This window comes from Dipodomys merriami, unplaced genomic scaffold (genome assembly GCF_024711535.1).
Source record: "Dipodomys merriami isolate MVZ:Mamm:240054 unplaced genomic scaffold, mDipMer1.0.p SCAF_183, whole genome shotgun sequence".
Classification (NCBI taxonomy): Eukaryota; Metazoa; Chordata; class Mammalia; order Rodentia; family Heteromyidae; genus Dipodomys; species Dipodomys merriami.
The window spans coordinates 1,925,694-1,950,527 of NW_027203193.1; the positions used below are offsets into that span (position 1 = coordinate 1,925,694).

General features: G+C 37.9%; 1 pseudogene; it reads right to left on the bottom strand.

Annotated features, from left to right (window-relative positions):
* Positions 1–14,859: 14,859 nt before the first annotated feature.
* On the bottom strand, positions 14,860–14,956 carry LOC138830091 (U6 spliceosomal RNA; annotated as a pseudogene).
* Positions 14,957–24,834: the final 9,878 nt, after the last annotated feature.

Consider the following 24,834-nt stretch of genomic DNA (forward strand, 5'->3'; position numbering starts at 1 on the left):
CAGAGATGTCTATACATTCTTCAGTTATATTGACTACATTTCTACCAATTCTTGGATATTTAGTGTACTTCCATATGATTAATATTATTCTTTTCATACTTAATGAATTATTAATTAAATCATCCACTGTCTGGAAACTATTGTGTCCATGTAATAATATTCTTTGAATGTTTTAAAAAAAAACTCACTAAAATCCATTGATCTTCTAAAATCACTGTCTAATTGGATAGTAGTATTCAGAAACAACCAATTCCACCTTGCCATTCATAATCTTCCATCGGTATTCCTATGAATAGGAATGAGACTCTTAAGATCTCCCTCCATTAGTAAGGGACAGGAAGGGGCTTACAACACAGGGCCTATGTTGCTGTGTTGGCCTATGGCTTTCCTGGTAGCCTGCCAGCCTTCAGCGAACCCAGGTTACCAACATTTTTCAAATGTGTCATTCAGACACAGGATGGTCACCTTGCAAAGCAAACAAATATAAAACTGGCAACCATCTGCAAGTTGCCATTTTTTTTTTATTTTTCTGTGTCACATTAATTTTTTTTCCTGTCAGCTTTTGCGGCCCAGAAACCCAAGTTCGGCTGTGGGTCCAGTGGCTGCACAGCAGCCTAGAATGATCAAAGCTGAGGCAGAATTGCCACGACCTGAGTTCAAGCTCTGTGCTTGACAAAATAAAAATAAATAAACAGGAACATATATTCATACATTAAAAATATTTAAAATATTATGAGGCTCCTTGGCTTGAAATTCATGACCTTTATTCTGCCAGGCCTGGGAGTTTACCTCAGTGTCTGGGTAAATCTGCAGCACTGTGGGGGATGGGGAAGGTCACCATGCTGGAAGACAAGGCCAGGCCTGTTCCTAGGGCCTGAATTCAAGTCCTAGCACTTAAAAGATTAATATACATATACATTTTAAACAGATGATTTATATTTACATACATATATTTACTGCATATTAAGGTTAGTGTATTCATTTTATTTTGTGTTTTATTTATTTTTATGTATTTTAGTGAGCATGATTATATACACAATTTTTTGCATCCTATTACATAAGACATAAATTTGCCTATGTATTCTACATCATTCCTGAGACCCAGGACTTTCACTGATAAGGAAAACAAGTGGGACAATTGGTTTGTCCACCAGGATTAAGTTTTTGGCAGTTCTGTGACTTGAACTCATGAATTCACTTCATGAATGGTTAAATGTTAGCACAGTAGTCTGATGCAAGTGAAGTTGGCAGGCAAAATTGAGGACCTGAGGTCAAACCCTAGGAATGGCCAATATATAAACAGATAGATGTTTAGATTGCAGTGTGTGTGTGCATTTTTGTGTGTATATACATATGTATATATATCCATAAATAAATACAGACAGATAGATATTTATTTAGATTCTAGTGTATAACCCTATATAAAGAGTGCTGTCTATATCTTATTTTTAATATATTCTATTACTACCAATTATTTGGTCTAAAATTATGCCTCTATTATTAATTATGGTAGAACAGTTAGTAAAGAATTAATCAATTACCTATATTTATTACATACAATCTTATACTAGAATGACTAGCTAATTAGTAATTCAATTAGTACATTTCAAACATTTTATTAGTGTTCCAATACATAGGAACAAATTTCCTAGATCTTCGGCCATGTGTAGGTGCAGTCTCAGGATTGAACTCAGGGCCTACGTATCTGGGTTGGACTCAGGCTTTCTCTGATACCCCACCAGCTTTTGTCATGCAAGGTCACATACAATTAAAAGACTAGACATTGAGACCAAGGAGGGTAACAGTGCTGAGGAAACAAATGTAAAACTGTTGTGTAAAACTTCCTGGGTTTTTCCTCCTCCATTTTTGTTGGTTTGATGTACTTTTGCCAGTGCTGGGAGTTGAACTCGGGTCCTAGGTTCCCTGGATCATCTGTGGGTATAGAAGCTGTATCCCAGGCTATCATAATCATGGATTAAGATACAATAAAATGGTTCGTTGAGTAAAAGAAGCTCAGGGAAAATGTCTAGGCTAACAGTTCAAGCCTCAGAACCTGCTACAAAAAAGAGCCATTAACTCCATATGTCTGAGTACGTATGCATGTATTTGTATCAGTGAACATCCAGAAGTTCTATGAAGAAACCCAGCTAGGAAATTTGCTTTGAATAGAATGGTTTCATAGCACAGTCAGTGCTTTCAAAACAGTGCATATTCCAGGGTTACCCTCACTGTTCCCAGAGTAGCATGAGGGGTTCTCCATACCCCAGTCTGCTACAGGAGTTCTGCCTCACTTTTGGAACAGGCAAACAAAAAGCCTCACTCCTGTACATTTGTGTAACAAACAATTCATCTGGGTCATTTAGTTAGGATGAGTGTGGGCAGGCTCTGAAGGTCAAGAGAAAAAGGCCTCTTTGTACCCCAAGCTATCTCTCTCCCCAGTGCTCTGGTTTGACAGGAAGCCTTCATTTGTGCCACATCCTGTGGCAGGCCAAGTTCCCTGCACTTATTCTGTCTTTGTGACTATGTTTCAGTGTTGAAACAAACTACTACCATTAACTCAAGAGTCCTTCTGGCAGACAATTGGGGAGCTGAACATAATGAAATGATTCATTATTGGCAACGGTGCCTCCGTGTGTGTGTGTGTGTGTGTGTGTATGTGTGTGTGTGTTTGTGTGTGTGTGTGTGTTTGTGTGTGTGTTTGTGTGTGTGTGGGTGTGTGTGTATGTGTGTGTGTGTGTGCATATACCAGTCCTGGTGCTTGAAGTCAGGACCTAACCACTGTATCTGAGTTTCTCCTGTACAAGGACAGCACTCTACCACTTGAGCCACAGTGCCACTTCAGGGATTGACCTTTTCTATGGATGTGGTACTGAGGATTCAAACCCAGAGTTTCACACATGCAAAGCAGTCTTCCCCTAGGAAAAATTCCCAGCACTCCACTTCAGGTTTCTTTATTTTCTTGTAAGTTGGAGGAGTTGAAGTTTGGGCCTGAGTGCTGTCTCTCATCTCTTCAGCTCAAATCTAGTGCTCTAGCACTTGAGCTACAGGGCCCCTTCAGGCTTTCTGGTGGTTTTTGGAGATAACCATCTCAAGGAATTTCCTGCCCAGGCTGGCTTTGGACCATGATCTGAAATTGCTTTGAACCAAGATCTTCAGCTTCCTGAGCAGACATGATGATAGACCTCAGCTAAAGACACCTAAGCCCTGCACTTTGCTACAAGGAGCTCCTTGGCTCAGCATGTTAGAACTTTAGCCATGAGCCCAAGCAGAAATTCATCACCTAGGCTGTGAGTTCAAGGTTCATGATGGTGAAAATTAAACCAAAACAATTGTCTGCAGGAGACAAGTCACTAGAGCTAAATATATACATAAATTTGGCCCTGCCTTGGGGACATATCTGAGCCTCAACTTTCTCATCTGCACAATCATCTTACTTGTGTAGCTCTTATAAGGACCAGATGAAAGAATACAACTCGTGGAGGACTCAGCACATAGCAGCCCGTGAATGACTCAGCACACAGTACCCCATGAATGATCCAGAACCACATGAAGGACTCAGGACCGAGCACCCCAGGAAGGTTTCTTCATATAGCTGTATTGTATAAACTGTCATTAGATTTAAGGTGCTTTCATCAGTATCACCACTCTTTCACATACACGTCACAAACCACACAAGTTCACATCTTATGGTTTAGGGGGGTGTTTTTTTGTGGGGAGTATCATCAGCCTCGGGGATTTCACTCATAGGTTGGAGGTACTGTCCGAAGATCTTTTCCTCAAGGCTAGAGCTCTACCATTTTGAGGCACAGCTAAGAGTCTTGCAGACTTCCTGTCAGGGCTGAGTTTTCATTCAACCCACCAGTGTCTGATCTCATCCCCCAAGCAGCAAGGGGTGAGCCAGCAGTATCTGGTTCCATGGTGCTGGGTTGCAGCTGTTGACCTCTGGCTAAGTCATGTTAGGTGGCATCCATTGGCTTCAGACTCCCAGCTTGCTCTGTGATGAGGTATTTGAAATCCTGGCCTTCTATACTTGCAGTCAGAATATTCTAACTTGTTTTGGTGCCAGTCCTGGGGCCTAAACACAGTCCTTAAGCTTCCATGCTCAACACCAGTGCTCTACTTCTTGAATGACAGCACTACGTGCCGTTTATTCTGTGCATGTGATATTGTGGAATGGATCCCAGGGCTTCATACATACTGGGCGAGCACTCTACCACAGAGCCCCAGGAATGACAAGTGTAGAAATAGATATGTAGATTGTTACACACACACACACACACACACACACACACACACACACACACACATACACATACATATATAAGTATATATATATATATATATGTATGTATAAAACAAGACAGGGATGTCTGTATATTAATTAATTATATATACTATATTACTACCAATTATCAATAAATTACTCCTTCCTTTATTTAAGTATTATGGTTGAATACATAATAAAGTATTAATTGAAAATTAGTCAATATACTATAACTATTGTGTATAATTTTATAATACAATCATACACTAACTACTAATGTAATTATTACTTTGCAACATTCCATTTGTATGGGTATATATCAGAATGCATATCTTAGGATATCTCGCCATTCATAGGTGGCAGTCCTGGGATTCACACCCGGGCCTAGGTTGTTGATTTTGGCTGTGGCTTCCCTGATAGCCCACCAAACTTCAGCAGTGCAAGGTCATGTACACTTTCCAGGCCTTGTCATTTAGAACCAGAATGGTTGCAATGCAAAGAAAAAACATATAAAATGCCTTCTGGAACTTCCCATTTTTATCCTTCTCCTTTGTTTTCAGTTTGGGGGCCAGAACTCTGGGTCTGGGTGCTGTCCCTCAACTCTTCAGCTCAAAGCTATCGTACTACCACTTGAGCCATAAGACTACTTCCAGTTTTTTCTGCTTATGTGGTGCTGAGGAATCTAACCCAGAGCCTTATATATGCAAGGCAAGCACTGTTTACTGAGCCATCTTCCTAGCACTTCTACTTTTTTTTTTGATGGTCCCAAGGTTTGAACTCAGCTCCTAGAATCTCAGGATGGGCTGTGGGTCCATAGGCTGCACAGCAGCCTAGGATGATCAAAACTGAAACAGAGTTGCATGAGCTGAGTTCAAGCCCCAGGCATGGCCAAGAAAATATTAAGGCCCTGGCTTGGAATTTGCACTGTTTTTCTGGCAGGCCTGGGATATGAACTCAGGGTCTGGGTAACTCTGTGGTACTATGGGAGAGAGTAGGCTCACCATCGTTGAAGACAAGAATTTCAGCAAGAATTTCTAGGGCCCAATTTCAAGCCCCAGTACTGAAAAAATTAATATCTATATATGAGATCTATTTACGTGCATGGGTTTAAAACTTATGACATTTATTACACTTATTTTATTTTTTTAGTAATATTACATATATAGCATCTATTTCATTTATTACATCTTATCACATGGATCTATTTGCATAGGAATTATACATCATACTGAGACCCAGGACATTCACACACAAGGAAAAAATGTGTCAAAATTGACTTCTGACTCAACATATAAAATTTTGGCCATGCTGGGATTTGAACTCACAGCCCACAATGCCCAATATATGAAAGGGTCAGTTGTAGAACAAAAGCCTTTGGCAAACTGAGCTTCCAGCCATTTCTGAAGACCTGGGAACAAGCCATAGTAGTGGCTGATAGAGAGATATAGAGATAGAGATAGAGGTATATCTCTATCTATCTATCTATCTATCTATCTATCTATCTATCTATCTATCTATATTTCTACAGAGATATAGATATTTCTCTATCTACCTATCTATACATACATATCTCTACAGAGATATAGATAGACAGACAGATAGATAGATAGATAGATATAGAGAGATAGATAGATAGATAGATAGATAGATAGATAGATAGAGATAGAGATATATCTATAGATATATATAGATATAGTTATATAGAGAGATATATCTATATATCTCTGTATATCTATAGATTTATATATATAGAGAGAGATACATATATAGAGATATATAGAGAGATATATAGAGAGATATAGATATTTATATATATATATCTATAGATCTATAGATATATCTAGATATATCTATAGATATATCTATAGATATATTTAGAGAGAGAGATCTATAGACTATAGATATATATCTATATATAGAAAGAGATATAGATAGATAGATAGATAGATAGATAGATAGATATGTATATATAAGCATACAGAGAGAGGGAATGTGAGGATATTAAATTATATATATTATAACCAATTATTAGTTATTAAATTATGCCTCCATTTAATGAAGTATCATGTTTGAATACTTATAAAAGCATTAATTAAAAATTAGTCAGTATCTTTCCATTAGGGGAATCATACCATGGTGGTAGAATGGAAGATATAAATCCAATAACTTTTCTGTGGCATTCTAAAATAGAATCATGAATTTACTGCAAATTTAATTGTTACTTTTATAACATTCCATTAGCATTCACATTAATATGAATAAGTTTTTCAGGATCTCCTTCCTTTTGTGGGTGGCAGTCCTGGCTTTCGAACTCCAGGCCTGATTAATTTCTTTCGAATGCAAACCATTAGAATGACACCTTGAAGATTTCAGATTGTTAAAATTACAAAAAAGCACAAAAAGAAGAAAAGAAACGAAGGAGCCAGGGCTTCTGCCTGTAATCCTAGCTCCTCAGGAAGCTGAGATGTAGAGAATGACAATTTGAATTCAGCCGTGGCAGGAAAGCCTGAGACACTCTTATTTTTAAGAGATCACAGGAAAAAAAAAAACATGAATGGGGCTGTGGCTCAAGGACAGAGTGCTACCATTGAGCAAAAGCAGGTCAGGGACAGAGCCTAGACTCATAGAACAAACCTGGAATTGCCCTCCCTGCCCAAAAAAAGGAGGCAATAACTCTATATCTCTGTATATGGATGGATGATGTATGGATGACGGGCATTCAGCAGGTTGCCCATGCCCAGTCCCCCAAACTGGCCAAGCTGGAACAAGCCCTCAGAGAGTACTAAGTCTGAGCTGGAAGCTTGAACAAAGTGTTCTTCTCTGCCATTTAATAACTGAAGCCTTATGTTCTGGCTGAGGTGTCCAATTAGGATACCTAGCAGCCAGCCACTGCCTCCAAGGAGATAACAGTACCTAGACTGTAGGAGTTGTCAAAGTTTCATAGTTAGCAATATATTTGCCGAAAGGGATATGCCAATAAATCTCACCCTCATAACTCCCGTTAGAAGGGAGCCTTGGGGTGCGAATGTGGCTTAGTGATGGAGTGCTTACCTAGCATGCACTAAGCCCTGGGTTCGATTGCTCAGTAACACAGAAAGAGAAAAAGCCAAAAGTGGCACTGTGGCTTAAGTGATAGCATGTTAGCCTGGAGCAAAAGAAGCTCAGGAACATGCCCAGAACTTGAGTTCAAGCCCCTAGATTGGCAAAAAATAAGTGAGCTTGATGAGACATATTCTTCTGGGAATCAGAGGAGGGCCGAGGTTATAGGTAAGAGGTACGGTAAAGGGTAGGTGTTGGTGGTTAACCTCTGTAAGCTACTCAGTAGGCTTAGATCTGAGTATCCCAATTGCAAGCAGGAAAGTCTATATAAGACACTTTTCTCCAATTAAACACAAAAAGCCAGAAGTAGAGTTGTGGTTTAAGTACTAGAGTGCTAGCCTTGAGCACAAAATCTCAGGGATAGGATAGCATCCAGGCCATGAAATCAAACCCTAGGACTGGTGCGCGCGCGCACACACACACACACACACACACACACACACACACACACACACACACACACACACACACACACACACACACACACACAGAGACACACAAGATAGAGCATTTGCCAGTCAGCCTGCACAAGTTCCATCTCTAGCAACTCAATATGAAAAGAAAGTGGGAGAAGGGAAGGAAATACTTGCTCCAGGAGGTAATATAAGCAGTGCCAAAATTCCACATGAGTTCTAAGATGTGGATTCAGGGCAGAGGGCCTCAGGCATAAGGTACAGCATGGGCAAAGGTCCTGAGGTGTAGAGCAGATGGTGTGGGTGGAATGAAGGTTCTGTGGCTTCAAGCAAGTATGGCAGGACATTCAAGGCTGAGTCACAGGAAGGGCAGAGGGTGGAGTCCCACAATGGGGCCCAGGGTGAAGATTAGCTCGGCATTTTACCAGGGATCCCATCCATTTCCTGTGGCTGGAATCTTATTTTTAACAGCTCCTGACCCTCAGACCTCCTTTGCATGTAGAAGTCAGGGCAAACGCAGGGAAGAACGCTTGCTTGACCCATTGCAACAATGAGAAATACAAGTTGTCATGTCTAAAACGAACTTTACAACTTTGGTGGGGGGGGAAGGATTGGGTGGGGTGCCGAGGGGAGGCTGGGAAGGGATGGGAAGGGGAAACAAAGGAAGAGGCTACAATGCTTGATAAGAAATGTACTCATTATCTTGCCCATGTAATTTTAACCCCTCTGTACAGTATTTTCACAATAAAAAGAAAAAAGAAAAGAAAAACTTCTAGCCCAATGCCACCAGTGGCTCAATCCCTGTAAATCTTAGCTACTCAGGAGACTGAGATAGAGATCTTGTGTGAAGCCAGCTCAGGGGAGGAAAGTTAGTGAGACTCTTCTTGCCGATGAACTACTAAAAGCCAGAAATGGAGCTGTGGCTCAAGTGGTAAAGTACTAACCTTGAGGGAAAATGTTAAGAGACCAGAGCACAGACCCTGAGTTCAAGCACCAGTACTGGCACAGAAAAAGTAAAGAAAAGCTTTCAGGAGCTCCTAGTCCACTGTGGTGAAAGACAAGTCCTCAGAAGACTGAGATGTGAGGACCACGGTTCAAAGCCAGCCCAAGCAGGAAAGTCCGGGAGACTCTGATCTCCAAGGAACCTCCATAAAACTGGAAGTGGCTCTGTAGCTCAAGTGGTAAGCTGAAGAGCTTAGGGACAACGTCCAGGCCCAGAGTTCAAGACCCATGACCAACCCCTGGCCTGCTTGTACCTCTGTGGCTCTAGGCAGAATACTTTCCAGTGGGCCCCTAAGGGTCTCCCAATGTCTAGGTGTCCTACAAGTCTTGAGAGCAGCCTGTTTAGAGGCCATTGTCTACAGAGCAAGACATAGTACCAGAGAAGGGTGGAGCCTTGGGGCATGGAGATAATCAGAATGGCATCTGTCATGGATGTGATGTGGATCTGAGCAGTAAATTGATGTCTCAGAATACAGTTCTGAGCCAGGAGGAACAGAAGCTGCAAGATGTCATACCAGGTAATGCCCATTCATGAGGGTATCACAAGAGTGTGAATTTGTCAGGCACACCTTGGGCAAGTGTTGAGTTGGGCTCATGAAAGACTTGTAGGCTCAGGAAACCAAAGCCAGCTGGCTAATGCTTGTAGCAGTAGCTGTCTTTGGAGTCCCAGGGCTCAGAGGCCTGCTTTCCTCACCAGTGCTCAGGGACACATGAAGGTCTGCAGTCGTGGGCCAACTACAAATGAGCATCCATAGTGCCCTTTCCTTGGTCCTGTGGCCCAGTGCACAAATGGAGGGACTGGTTCCATGGAACTTACTTCCATGGCCCAGACCCCTCAGCCAAAGAAAGATTTAGCGAGAAAAACACTTGTTATGCCTGTAGAGTTTACTGTGACAATGCCTCAGGACTGCCCCCAGTTCTAGCTCAGCTCATCATTACCACCTTCCTGTGTATGTGTGTGTGTGTGTGTGTGTGTGTGTGTGTGTGTGTGTGTGTGTGTGTGTGTGTGTGCGCGCGCGCGCGCACGTGAACGCATAAGCACCTTGGTTCTAGGGCTTGATCTCAGGGCCTGGGCTCTGTCCCTCACATTTTTCATTCAGGGCTAGCACTCTACCACTTAAGCCACAGCTTTAATTACAGCTTTTGGGTGGTTATTTGCAGAAGAGAGTCTCACAGACTTTTCTAGCTGGGCTGCCTCTGAATTGCAATCCTCAGATCTCAGACTCCTGATGAGCTAGGAGTATGAGAGCATGAGCTATTAGCATCTGGCCACACTTCCTTTCTTGGCTAAAACAGACTACCTCTCTCCCAGCTGAGCACCCATCTACTGCTACCCCTCCTATCCCTGGCTTCAGATGAAACATAACCTCCTCCCCTGAGGAAAAAGAAGGGGATCAGGTTTGAGTTTTATGTTCTTCACAGTCAGAGGCTGGTGGAAGCCGATGTGGAGGTCAGAGATCTAGGCCAGGGCAAGTAGACAGCTGTTAGAACAGAAGAGTGTAGGAAAAGACATCCATGCAGCTGGATGTCAGTGGCTCATGCCTATAATCCTAGCTACTCAAGGCTGAAGCCTATGGATAAATCAAGATTCAAAGCTAGCCTGGGCAAACTCTTATCTCCAAAGAATCACGAAAAGGATGGGAAGCGGAGCTACTGTAGTTCAAGTAGTACAGCACCAACCTTGTGCAAACAAGCTAAAGATACCTAGGATACCACCTAGGCTCTGAGTTCAAGCCCTGGTAAACACACACACACACACACACACACACACACACACACACACACACACACACACACACACACATACACAGACATCATTAGCAGGTGTCAGTGGTTCATACCAGAAATCCTAACTACTCAAGTGGTTGAGTTCTTAGGGCAGCAACTTGAAGCCAGCCCAGGCAGTAAAATATGTGAGACTCTTCTGTCTACTCAGCTACTAAAAAAGATGAAAGGTGAGCTATGGTTCAAGTGTTAGAGTGTAAGCCTTGAACAAAGGAAGCTCAGGGACAGTGCCAAGCTCTGAGTTCCAGGTCTAAGTTTTTTTAAAGACACCCTACACCCCATTCAGGCCATAAATTCTGATTTTGGTCTTCCTAGATCTCACCTCTGCTCCTGCCACTTCCACAGCACAAGTGGCCGGTGTGTGGCCAGCACTAGGTTAAGAAGTGAACTTACACAAGGGGGACATAGCCAGGTCAAGGATAATGCCCCAGAACATTGAGGCACTGGCCATTCCAGTCTCTCAACCCATAGTTCTCTGGCCCTGGAGCTCAAAGTCTGTGCCTCTGTATTCTGGACATCTGGAATTGTCTAGAGGCTCTGCTAGGGTCAGAAGATAGACTTGCCTGTGAAAAGATTTGTTGACATTTCCTAGACGTCGACCAATATTTTCAAGCCACCTTGGCCTCACCTCCCATGTAACCCCGGATCATCCTTCCTGGGTTAGCCTTCAGTCAGCTATGAAGCTCGAGTTGGTCAGAGCCACTGGCAACCATCCTTCCCCCACTCCACTGCCAGCTGGCTGGGAGTGGGACGTACAGTACAGCCAGAGGCCCAGCTGAGGAAAAGGACAGGACATCACATGACTGACCCTGTCCCCCAGAGGCAGTGGAGAACATATGCCAGCTGGCCCTGCTGACCCAGAATCCTCTGGAGGTGGACAAAGATATGGATAGCCAAACTTGGGCTCCAAAGAAAAAGTGGAATATTCAGGTCTCTGACAATTTAAGACTCATTGTAGATCCTGATAGGGGGCTAAAGGCAAGGTTGCAATGGAGAAGCGGCACCATCCGAATTTAGGAATAGGCAGACAGGCACTCATGAATTGGACAGAGAAAAATGAGGGAAAATACACACACACACACACACACACACACACACACACACACACACACACACACACACCAATGGGTAGCCCAAGGTCTCAGCAGTCCTTGAGCACATGAATATTCCAACCCCCAAGAAGATATCAATATTGTTCTCTGAACAACTGTAGACAAAACTCAGAGCCTCTCACACATCTGGAATGGCTCCTAACACAGCAGGGCATTTCCTACTATACACACAGCTTTTTGCCAGAATTTGTTACTTTTTATTTCAGTTTTCTCAAGGCTAGCATTTTATTGCTTGTACCACAGCTCCATTTCTATCTTTTGCTGGTTACTTTCAAATCAGAATCTAATGGACTTTTTTTTCTTGGTCTGCTTTCAAACCACAATCCTCAGATTTCATCTTTCTGATTAACTAGTATTAAAGACATGAGTCATCAGTGTGGCTTCTACTTTTTCCTCTATAGTTATCTAATGCACATACTTAGATAGTAATGTAAACTTGAGAGTATAGAAGCAAGATGTACAGTGATGATACTGTCCTGTCAGAAATTCAAGTTAGTAATGTAAATTTCTTCATAAGACCATAAACAAAAAATACTATGATACTCTGTAAGAGAACTCACTATTGAACATATGAGCTTTAAGAGCTTTCTAATAGATCCATTATTTATTGTTACCTAACATTATTAAAATGTATGAGGCATTAGTAAAATAGAAGTCCTATGCATGAGTACATAAATTCCTTGTTTTTTTAAAGACACTTGTTTTCATCTAAAAAAGTAGGCCTGTCTATTGTCTTCATGTGATTTTGATGATTGAAGGTGCTTAGTGAGAAGGTGAAAATGTATGTGTAGTCCTAAACTATCCATTCTCATTTTTTCTTCTTGGAGAATATAATGATCAAAGCAATAGTTCAGAATCAGCAAGCAATAGTTCAGAATCATGCTTCCAGTGCAAGTGGATCACCAGTAACAAATCCTCAATACCATTTTACACAAAGTTTTGTCATAGATACAATCTGCCTGTCTTCTCTAGCTGCTTTACTAGCTTGGACCTATTTCTTTATTGTACAGGAAAAGTGAGATTCAACTGATTTCAGTCAGATCTGTTACTAGAATTACCAAGGATTTAGATTCTTGTCTGTAATTTGGTCAAAGCTATGTCTCTTTATGTAGGCTACTAAAAATGTATTTACTAATTTCAAGTAAATACATAAATTCTATTTCAATCTTTTTTTAAAAATACAATTTTGTTTGCTCTATCAATTGATCAGAGGCATGGATTTTGGGGCTAGCTATGTCATTGCACATCTGTATCTCTCTTCCTTTCTCTATTTCATGGTTCTCATAGATAATATGTTTGCTCCATAAGTATCCTAATTAATTTTCCTTTTATATTTTTGGTTGCATCATTTCACTTTTTGCTCTGCCACTTCCCAAATCATTTATATAGAAGGCATTATTTCATATTTTCTCATTCCTAGAATAAGGTGCACATGAAGATATCACTGGTCCTCATTTTCAGTCTGTACCTTTGAATACGGAGGAACATCTTTCCTCTGTTCTCCATCAATTCCCTACTCTCCAGTTAGAATAATTTAGAATAGTAAAATTAGAAAAAGATAATAAAAATCATGGTGAAAAACGATATGCAGAAAATTCACCGGATATTTCTGACCAGTTCAACCAATGTGAACTATTTGGGAAATACATGGAAACCTCATTCCCACTGGCTCTCAAAGTCTCTGGTTAGTCAATTCTTAGGAAGATGAGGAACAAGATGAAAAAGTAAGGAATAGTATCAATTGCAAGACAAAAAATGGAGAAGGATCCAAGTAAATTTCTTCATTGGTCTACCGAACATATTCAGCTTACTACAGTGTGGAGACTACTTTTCAAAAAGGCCACTCGTGAATAATAGGGGATGATGATGAGTATACCCCTCTTCATCAGGGGGCCTACAGTGGACACTTAGACATTGTCCGTGAGTTGGTGACTCAAGTGGCAAATGCAATAACTGTAGATGGCTGGACACCCCTGCACAGTGTATATATGTGGAATAATACCAGAGTGGCTTCTTTCTTACTTCATCATGATACAGATACCAATGCCAACTAAAGGCCTTTTGACCATCTTACATCTTGCTACTGAGAATTGAGATAGCAAAGATACACTGGATCTCCTTCTGTTGAACCATTATATAAAACCAGGTGTGAAGAACAACTTAGAAGAAACTGCATTTGAAATTGCCCAAAAGATAAGTCTTTATCACTACCTCTATGAAGTTGTGGGAGGCTGTACAAATTGTTCTCTTAAGTCCTAATGGTCGGGTTAAGTTTCTTAAATTTCAAAAATGCAAGTCCATCCTTGGTGTCCATACAAAATATTTCCACAATCCAAATAAGGGCAATATCTTTTTTTTTTTTTTTTTGCTCGGTCATGGGGCTTGAACATTGGGCCTGGGCGTTATGCCTGTACTCTTCAGCTCAAGGTGAGTGCTCTACCGCTGTGGCTCACTTCCAGTTTTCTAGTGGTTTATTGGAGATAAGAGTCTCATGGACTTTCTTTCCCGGGCTGGCTTTGAACCGTGAGCCTTAGATCTCAGCCTCCAGAGTAGCTAGGATTACAGGAGTGAGCCACCAGCGCCCGGCAACACCAATACTTACTGTAAAAATTCATGAATTCTGTGGAATTCTTCAAAGTGAATTGCCTGCATTGGATGTCAAAATGTATTCAAGAGTTTTTGTATACATGTATAATGATTTCTGCAGAGTTTGTGATTTTTTAATCAGAAATAATTTTAATGTATCTGTTGAAATGAGTAGTACAGAAACGAAAGTATTTCTGGTGCTTGTTTGAAAAAGAATATTTTAAAATATTCTATATTCTATGTTTGTATAATGTTCATAATTTATTTTATTCTTTCCTAGATATACTTTGACTTCTATATTATTTTATAATATAGAGGTTCATTAATGTGTCCTTTCAGATTGTATTCCATATAGAAAGTTTTAGATTCCTTTTTTGCCTAGGTCCTAATATTAACTTTCTTTGGGATAAAATGAAAATTTTGTCTAATTTCAAATGTTTTGTAAAGTTTATGCTATATAAACGCCTTTCTGAGGTGAAGATTTAATACACTAATGCCAAACTAAATTTAATTAAAAGGAATTACGTTTGTTGTTACACTTGTTATTTTGTAATCAACTTTTTAATAACTGTTTTTCATTTCTTGCATCTGAAGAATGAAAAATATGGAATACTTCACAAATTTTCATATCATCCTTGTGCAATTGCCATATTAATCTCTGTAGTGTAATTTGGGAATACGTGCTGCTGAAGCATGTAGTATCTTCTAAATTTAAGTAGTTAATGATGCAATCTTTATACAGGCTTATATCCATGGGTGCCTACTTGGAACAAGGAATCCTTATTGTTGCTAACAATGCTATTATTTCCCTAAAATTCTGTGAATAGGGAAAAAATTATATGTTCAATTGATTGCTCACATTTGCAATTTTTTTGTCAATGACAATTTTAAGTCTTTTTCATTTGGAATTTGATCATACTTTCAATAATTTATAGCTAGTCCAAAGGTGATGGCTTTTTCAAGTACTTGTTGATCCAACTGACTTAGGTTTGTGGAGCTAATGGATTCAAAGTAAGCCTTGCTTAAGAGCTACTTCTAACATTCTGCAGCTGACATTTTCCCAAATGAGGTCTTACTGGCACAAATGTCTACCTGACCCTTTACTCTTCTCCCATGTAGGAACAGACCAATCAGAATATCTTACAATGACAGCATAGATTGTTTTACTTGAACAAAATTAATCTTAGTTACAAGGATCATAGAGAGATGAACAGTTCAGTCAGAACTGTTAAGACTAGAAGGTATTTTATCAAAATATAATTGTTTAGTATAGCTAACATTTCAAAATTAGCTAAAGCCAAGAAGGTGAAAAACTGATCATATGCATGATTACTTAATGTCCTGGCCTGTCTACCATCCAACCAGGCAGGAACTTACACTACTGCATTTCTATCACCAAATATTTTCATAGTTGCAGGAGAAGTCCAGATGTTTCTTCTAATTATTAGGCCTTAAATTGGTAATGTTTTAATCACAGTGTTTTCTCTTGCCTCCAGGCTGTAAATCTACAAATGGTAAAGGTTTAGGTCCAACTCTATCAAACACTGAGGTAGAGATAATGAAATAATACTTTAAAACAGAGTTGCCTTTGATACTGTAACCACAACAGAACAATGCAAAACAGTGTCTTTTTCTTATATTATATATAGTTATATATTTTATATTTATATGTGCTGATTTTATATTTCACACAGTGAAACTTACTAGAATTAATTGATAATTCACAAATAAATTAATATTCATTTGCTCCAATATATAGAATTGGAATATAAATAATTAGGTTTAAAATGTACATTAGAATATAAAAAGTATCAGCGCAATATCTTTGGTATAAACTTGTGATACATTCTAACTGTTCTTGGTCTTCTGAATTCACCTGGTAAAAAAAACAATGTTGTTTTCCGATAATCTAAAAGGGATTTTACTCTGCTTCTCTGTTTATTGTTTTAACTCGCTGGTCCCAAACTGTTTCTCTCCATATTTCTGAAGCATTCCTACTAATTATGTCCAAATTTTGCTGATAAGATGTCTAACAAATATTGTTCTTCTGTATGACACAATGATTCCTAGGATCCCAGGTCCCAGTTACCGGCATCATCAGATAACAGAGGCAAGACTTCTCACCAAGGTCCATGCAACATGCCAACACAAAGTAATTGAAGATCCATCTCAATTTCTAATTTCCTATATTTCAGGGCCCCAATTCCTTGAGATGCAGGAATTAGCAGTAAGCAATTGTGAAATGCATGGCAACTTAAAATGAAAGATGAGATCACAAAATTTGAGAGTATGTACAACAATTCAAACATTCAACTTACAGTTGACCAGCCCATATGAGTGAACAAGTTCACAAAATATCTTAAGATTATTTTTAATACCCCTCCCCTATGATTAATGAAAGATTTTAGTCCTGCATAAGTGAGCCAAAAAGTAGTTCCTGGAAGGATAGATCCATAATTGGTCTACCAAGGCCCAGAAAAATTTACTTAGAGTTCAAATGTAATTCAGAAAAACATTGAGAAGATCCTTAGTGCTTCAAAACATTGGGACTTCAGTACAACATGTTTCAGTGGTATAAAAATGTCACTCTCAAACCAATGATAATCTACATTTAATCTTCTGAAAGTTATTCCTTTTCAAATAAACTTTTAAAATCACATTCGCCAAAATAACATTTGACAAGTAGATGATACTTAGTGACATTACAAGTTTTTCAAGTGTATTGAGCAAGTTACAATACAGTTGAATTATTTACCCAGCACTAATGCCAAACACGTTCAACCATTCATTAAAGTGTAGAAATAGTACCACCCACAATTTGTGTTTTTTAGTAGGGGCCTTCCAGAAATGTGTTAAATAGATCAGCCTCCCAAATTTCAAACCCAAATATTAGCTAATAAAGTAAATGTCATCATTTAATAAGGTACATTTTAAAAAGTCACAAGTAGTTGTCTTATCATATGTAATAATATGTTTTCCCTATCTGTCTAACATAGGAAGAAATATGACTTAAGTCTTGAATATGGGTACTCATCAGAGATATGAAAAACATAAAATGTCTTCTATTTCTATCATATTCCTCTATAGGAATAAATTTTAGTTTTCTTCTTTTTCCAGAACTTATAGGTAGTAGAAAATATTATCCCATAAAAAATAAAACAATCACACCATTGTACAAAGCCATTTATAAACACTGGTAGGAATACATTCTATGCCAATTTTTTTACTTTCTTTTTGACTAAAGATTAATCTTCCAAATGGATGAGAATAAAATCATGTTTAGGTGCTTCATGTCTCCTGTCTTGCAAATTTGAATGAACAATGGAAATATAAGCTGACATCAGTTCAAGCATATGCAGTATGGAAACTCCATGAAATGTACATAAACCTTTCAAAGTATTAATAGACAGTGTAACAGGATGACTATCAGGAAGTTGAAAACAGAAAGGAATTATAGTAAAGACATAGAATGAATGAAAAATGAACAAGGGGCAAGTACGGCTAGAATACTCAATGTATACATATGATAAAGGAAGTGGTAAATCTGAAATAATTCTTGGAGAAGGGGTTGGTTGAGAATGATGGAAGGAGTGACTCTGATCCAAGAGCATTGGACAATTAGATGGATATATTTAATTGTAACACTTGCACAACCTTTGGCAATTCAATTAAAAAGCACAACAAAAAACAAAAACACACAAAAATCACAACCAACCTGAAATCTCTAGAAAGTATGAATACGCCCTCCCCAAATTTTAAGCAGTTAATGAAGGAAAGGTCATCTTGGGAAAAGCAAACAAAGCTGTACAAAGAGAGAAGTTTGGGATAGGGGAGAATTTTGAACAGATTTAAATAGATTGTCTAAGGTTATAAATCACCTACATCTGCTGCAAATATTATATTTCTTCTACGAGTTCTCTGTCTGAACTGAATAATCCAGTCGTGAGATACACTTGATAGCTTGTGAAGACAGAATGGAAGAAACAAGACAAGAACCCATTACTCCACTGGAGAGAAAACAATCCTCTATGTTTTCTCTAATCTCTCTTCATTACTCTTTCTTAATACTTTTAAGTCAATTGATTTTGAATTATATTTTTCCTTCTTTCTTCTGACAAAGTATTTGGTCAAAGTAATTCCTTAAATATTATTTGCCATTTTCTTCTTTCATGCTGTTTAATTGGCCAAGCGAGTCTATTAAACTTCCCTCTTGCATTTGGTTGCCATGAAACAACATCTATGTCAATGTGAAGAAATCTAATGTAAAAGTTTGTCTCCAGCAAACAGTCCAAGAAGCTGTGATCACAAATATTTGGCTGTATTTTTTCTTTTACCTTGAAAGTCTTCTTGTATGTAAAGTGCCCACAAAATAAGTACTCCATCACTTTTTGGTTCAATCAATTCTAACCTAAAAGATATATTTTGCAAAGGAGATGGTTAGAGGAAACTGAAAAATACTGCACTTTTATCTTCTATCTTAAAACTCTCCTTAGATACCATATCAGGAACAATGAAGTTATTCTATGCAAAATTATTTCAATAGATTATTTTTCTCTTGGTCTTGCATTTGTTCACCAAGATGTATGGAGGAGAGGAGAGTTAAATCACCTATACCTAGGAAGACAGTGTCTGTTACAAAAGGACAATGCTTCTATGTCCTGCTTCTACGTCCTCCTCTTAGCTCTTGCCTGATTTCCAATTAATCACAGCATTTTGGCTTCAAGTCTAGTGAAGCTGAAAGACTATATGGGCTCCACCACTGTTACATCTTCATGATTTCTCTTTTAAAACTCTTTAAGTTGCCTCATTTGGATGTGGAATTTATTTTCATATCTTCATTCAATCTGTTCTGCATTGTAGTGAGGCAAATAGGCTCTGTAAAATCACTTTTGGTAGTAAAATTATTAACACAATTTAGGGCTGGAAAGTTGGCTCTTTGGTAGAGCGTTTGCCTTGAATGCCTGAGGCCCTGGGTTGGATTCCTCAGCACCATATAAGAAAAAAGAAAAAAGACGGAAGTGGTGCTGTGGCTCAAGTGGTAGAGCGCTAGCCTTGACCTGAAGAGCTGAGGGACAGCGCACGGGCCCAGAGTTCAGGCACCACGACCGGACCTCCAAAAAAATATTAACGCAATTTATATAAAAAGTTTGGCTTCCCTTCACTGCTGAAGCCAATACTCTTAGCTAGGCTTTTTAAGAACTATGTTTTCTTACCTTTTCCATTTGCTTAATTCTTTTCTGAACCCAAAACTTTTTGGCTTATGTAATGAGAAGTCTTCATTATCTCATGTTATTAAGGATATTATTTTTTGTGAGCCACTTAGAAATGTGAAATCATTGGTTTGAAGTATCCAATCAGATTTTTTCTGTGTTTCAGTGCTTTACATGCAAAGACATTGTGGAAAGTGTTACAAAGAGAAATGTGTAATTCCAACACCTTCTTTCATTGTGGAGGGTACTTTCTCCCTAAATATTTTGACTCCAAATATCTTTTTCAGAGAATTACTGTTTGGTAATTAAAGGTAAATTCACAAATTTTGATGTCTTATTTTTTAAGAATTTGAATTTAAATTCCAGTATATCCTTGTTTCAAACAGTAAGAATATATTTCCTGGGTAAGGATAATTCCAAGGGAACCTATAGGATTTACAGCAACGTTTCTGAGGTTTGTTTGTTTTGTGCGAAAATGAGCATCTTCACCCACATTGCTTCCTCTCTACTAAATCTTCGTGAATTTTTTTGCATGAAAGTTTATTCTCCCAGGCAATTTTAAATTTTCTTAATGGCTAAGTTGTTAAAAATTTTGAACAACTCAAATTTACATGTCAAACTTTAAAACCCTTGAAATTCCTTTATCAGAACTGCGAATTCACCAATCCTAATTCCACGTTTACCATCAAAAAGTTAACATGCTGTTTTCATGATATGGTGTCCATGTAGCTATTCTTTTCCAGTGGCTTTGTACTGCGTATACATAACCATATAAGCGGATGCTAAGCAAAATGAATTCCAAGATATGGAACCAGAATTTTTCAATTGTGGTTGTTGTTTTTGATGAACTATGTGATTTGTTTTCTCTGGGTTTTTCCCCTATTGTTCATTCCTGCTGTATTTGATTTTGTATAGTGTATGCATTTACCTTAAATTGGGCAGGGAAGAGGAAATGCAAAATGGTGAGACAAAGGACAAAGGGAAAACCAATGCAATAGCAACACTCACAGGACAATATATTGGAAATGTACTTTACAGCTTGTGAGGGGTGAAGGAAAACTGTGAGAAAAATGAGGGGGGTAACAAGTTTGAAATGTTTTGTATTCACTACCTTACAATTACTGTAACCTCACTGTACATCAATATGATAATAAAATTGAAAAAATAAGCTGCATAAAATGTAATTTCACTGTATTGGCACAATAAATTTTATTCTTTATGAAGTAATATTTTAAAAATCAATACTATTTGACATCCAATTCAAATTAATTACCTCTTCTTTATCCGAGGGACATCAATGTGATTGTTATCCAACTAGACAATATTTTCATAATATACTTGCTGAATTTATTGAAAAAGAATAAATTTAATACTTTCTCATTCTAAAACAGAAATCACTTTAATGCTATGGAAACCTATAACTTTTAAAATTAAATAAGTTGTTAAGAGGACAGAATACATGTGTTCTTCAAAATTCCTATGAGAAATAACTATTCATAATTATTCATTTTTAATTTCTCAATATTCCATACCTGAGAGATTCCAAACAGTACTTTTTTGCATGTTATGAAATTCTGCAATAGATGCAGTTTCCAATGGGGGTGTTACAGATTGAGAAGTCAACAGAAAAATAGCCACATTCTCATAGAGGATAAAACTATGAAGCATCTGTAATAATTAATTCGTCAATAGTAAGCAATTTTTTTATCAGAGTAAGCTCTTCTTTCTATGACCATCAATCCCAAGATTTATGCCATGAAGTCATCCTAGCCCAACAGTTTCCAACTTGTAAGGGACACCTTAAAATTTCTTAATTCATATAATGAATAGCTTATCTCTATTGTGAAAAATAATACACCTCTGCTAATGTGATGCCCTCCGTGTTCTGGAAAGAACACCACAATAAATTTCTTAATTCATATAATGAATAGCTTATCTCTATTGTGAAAAATAATACACCTCTGCTAATGTGATGCCCTCCGTGTTCTGGAAAGAACACCACAATAAACTGAGCTACATCATTTTTCCTTCAATGATATTCTTGTGATCAGATCACTTGCAAATATTATTTAAATTTATATTTTTTAATTATCATAGAGATTGAAGAAGCTAAGATCGGAAAATTATGGTTCAAAGCCTACCCTGGCAGGAAGGTTTCTTAGAATCTTATCTCCAATATACTTCTCCGTAAAAGCCAGACACAATGTGGCACTGAGGCTGAAGTGGTAGGGCACGAGCCTTGAGCATAAACATGCTCAGAGACACTGTCCAGGCCAAGAGTTCAAGCTCTAAGCAAACCAATAAAACAAAAACAAAGTTGAATACAAACCCAAAACCTAGCATTTTCCTCAATGTATACAGAGGCACATAAATAAGGAAATGGCTTCCTGTGTTACTTATAGGTTGAAGAAAGAAGATGTCACACAATTACTCTCTTCATACCATTTTAAACCAATCCCTCAAAAAATTGCTGTTTTTCTAAATTTATAAATTACTGTCATCCATTTGTTGGCAACTCTGTCTAGATTATTCCCATTAACATGGTATACATGAACTGTGGGAATTATCTATTAACTATATTCTAATTATAACTCTCTTGAAAGAATATTTTAGGAAAATAGAATGGCAGAATCATTTGTGAATTTTTCAAATAATCCCTCTACTTAAAAAGAATTTTGTAGTATCCTATAGAATATAAGATTACAAACAAAACCAAAATATATATTTTAAATCTAAATTCTAATTTAGCAAGGTCTACAAAGTCCTACATTAGATGAACTTTGCTATTTCTCCAGGCTTAAGCTTTTGAGATTCTTCAACATTTCTTTGGAATCCAAAAGAATGGTGCTTACTCACTTTTGCAAATTTTTGAATGGGAATAATGAGCCATTTTGCATCTAGAATGTTCTGTAATGAAGAAAGCATTTCAAACACAAGTGAGGATTATATATAAGTTGCATTTCAATAGGAAACTTGACTTCTCAAAACATAATGAGAAAATTAGACCCAAATTCCAACTGTGTATTCCTTTCTTGTTGTTTTGTTTGTTTTATTGAGACAAAATTATTCTACCTGGTCCAGGGAAGATATCACAATATAATTCCATTCTCTAATCTCCTATCGAAGTGCTAGAATACCAGGCTTGTATCACATTGTCCTGCCACAGTTTGTTTATTTACTCTAGAAACAGACTAGCAATTCTGAACTTCTCCTATGATCTTATCCACTAGACTGACTGCTCAGACTCTTTATGTACTATTTTCAAAGATGTTCTAACATTTGGCACAAGATATGAACATTTTCATATGCACCTACAGGGATCCCTGATTCATTCCTCTACGAATCCTATCCCATTAATAATGTTGCTTGACACTCTTACTATCTCTGATTCCTACCTATGTAAGATTCTCAACTTTTGGGGGGAAATTTCACTTGAGGGCTTTCTAATATTAAAAATTATCACTTGATTCTAGTCTTACTCAGGACATATTTTTTATTGTTTTCTAACTTTTCTACATATTCTGAGAATTGTTTTATTTGTGTATTTTTGTGTGCACATGTAAGTCCCTCTGTGTGTATGTGTATGTTTGTATGTATGTATGCAAAAACCTCAAGCTCTTATTCAGCAATCTTGCTCATGACTGGTATTCCAGCTTTTGGCTGTTTAATTATAGGTAGTGTCTCAAAGCCTGTGCTGCCCAGGTTGGATGCAAATTGAACTTCTCAGACTCCTTTACATTCTTAGGTTTTATTTTTCCAGGAGTATCAACTTTTAAACTACAAACAATTTTGTGAGTGTAAAGTCTTTCCTGTAGCCCAGCTTTTTAACGCAAGAATTAATATAAAGATAGATGGACATATACATTACATATCTTGAGTGTACAGTGTTAGAAATGTGATCCTAAGCTGGGTGTGGTGAGATCTGAGGATTGGGATTTAAAGCCAGCCCTGGTAGGAAAGTCCTGGAGACTCTTTTCTCCAATAACTACCAGAAAACTGGGAATGGCACTGTGGCTCAAGTGGAAGAGCACTAGCCTTGATCTGCATTGCAGAAGGACAGCTCCCAGTCCCAGATTTCAAGTACCATGACTAACAACTACAAAAAGAATATAAGAAAAGGATAAAAAAAGAAATGTGATCTTAGCCACCAGATTCATTGCTAGTATAATTCCTATTCTCTCAAGGTAGACTCTTTTTTTTCCAGTTAAGTCCATTATCTCATATATGACTTGCATTGGAAACAGAATCATTCTTCCATTCTCCATTTTACAAAATTAGGTGATTAGCAAGCGTGATTTAGAATGGAAGTGGCTTCATGTTCCATATAGGAGTAATGCTTTCTCTATATCACTTCCATAAATCTACATACTGGACTTGGCTTTATTGTTTCAATGTTGTCTTATTTGTAGAGTCTTCTATATTTTACTGAACCCTTTTATATAAACACAGAACTTCTCTCTCCTATTGTTTCTTTTACTGTTAACACATGTACAATTGGGAAATTAAGGCACAGCACATACACTCACAAAAAATGATCTGAGAACCTTCTTCTCATTTAAAATTCACCTTAATTTACAGAGCACTAAAGAAGTTTGAACAAAATGTACTCATGAATAAAGTATTCATAAGCAATTTAAATTTCATATTTTCTCTTTACTAAGTTATCTCTGAAACACGTGTTACCTCATGCCCAAATGTGTCCTTGCTCTATTTCAATGAAGCCAGAAAACATTCATTTTATCTGGAGCAGCACCATAGATTGTTACTAGAAGTAAATGGAAGTAACTGTTACTAGATGTGGAAATTGATCTCAGGAGAGGAATTGAACATAGAGGAATGACAAAATTCAAGTTAACTTTTGCTTTCCTTTTTTCTGTACGAGGAAAGAATTTAAGGCTTGAAGGAAACTTTCTCCACGACATTTCTGAGTGTGTTCTTTACTCATATAAAACTTGTCTGTAAACTTGTAGTTGAGAATATTACAGAAGGAAACAATATGCCATTTGAAGGCCAGCATAGAACAAAAGGAAATAACTTTGTTTTAAAAGTGTTTTACTGCAAAGAAACAAAGATATGGAGGTTTTGAAGTGTTTTATGGATGGATGTTTAACTCCTGAGATGATTCTCTTGTTGCTGGAGTCAGTTATCAATTCCTTTAGTCTGGTCCTGAGTTTTCCATAGCAATAAAGATTTCAAAAAAGCAGGATCCCATGAGTATGATCACCAAAACCAGCCTCTTGTCAGACCACTACTACTTTAAGGAGAGTCCCAAAGAAATACCTAGGGTTTGTGTTGTTTGCTTGTTTGTTTACTTTGTGCTGGTTCTGGGGCTAGAACTCAGAGGCTGGACCCTGTCCCTGAAC